This window comes from Balaenoptera musculus, chromosome 2 (assembly GCF_009873245.2).
Source record: "Balaenoptera musculus isolate JJ_BM4_2016_0621 chromosome 2, mBalMus1.pri.v3, whole genome shotgun sequence".
NCBI classification, from domain to species: Eukaryota; Metazoa; Chordata; class Mammalia; order Artiodactyla; family Balaenopteridae; genus Balaenoptera; species Balaenoptera musculus.
In genome coordinates, this window is record NC_045786.1 from 88,046,364 (window position 1) to 88,047,243 (window position 880).

Genomic DNA, 880 nt, shown 5'->3' on the forward strand with positions numbered 1-880 from the left:
AGAGGTAGGCAACCTAGGGCTGGGGTGGCAGATATCTCCACAATGTCCTCAGGACCCCAGGCTCCTTTTAGTCTACTGCTTTGCGAATCGTAGAGTACGCTTTTACAGTTCAAATAGTAGCTATCACATCCCCATTCCAAGCAACAGGATGAAAGAAGCAGGAAAAATGAGTGGAAGGAAAAGGGTAACACAGGGGACGTGCCAGATGTCTTTAAGAAAAGTTCCCAGGGAATTCCCTGGTGGGCCAGTGGTTAGGACTTGGCGCTTTCACTGCCAAGGGCCTGGGTTTGAGCCCTGGTCAGGGAACTAAGATCCTACAAGCCACGCAGCACAGACAAAAAAAAGAAAGTTCCCAGATGCCATTTCTACTGTGCATCCATTGACCAAAACATTGTTACATAGCTATACTTAATTTCATGTGAAACTGAGAATATCATCTTTATTCTAGGTAGCATGTGCCCAGATAGAAATTAGGGGTTCTGTCATCATGGAAGAAAGGGAAACAAACAGACATTCAGAAGTTAGTAGCAGACTCTGCCAATGACTCATAGCTTATCTAATGACACAAAACCCTACCAAAAGCTAGAAAGAAAAATAATCTGATCACGAAGGATGAAATAAATAAGATGAACTAAGAACTACACACTAAATAAACAGTATGAGGAATGACTATGCCTAATAGTGAAAAGCATCATAGGAGACATGTTTGCAAAAGGGTAGAGAAATAACCAAAATTTCTAATGTGGGGCAGCATTTTAAATAAAATGGGAGCCAGAGGCAATCTATCAGATACAGAAAGGCAAATAAAAAGAAACAGTTTAAATGATCAATGAAAAAATCATACTCCTTTTCACTTCCCATTAAGGTTCCTTAAAAAACT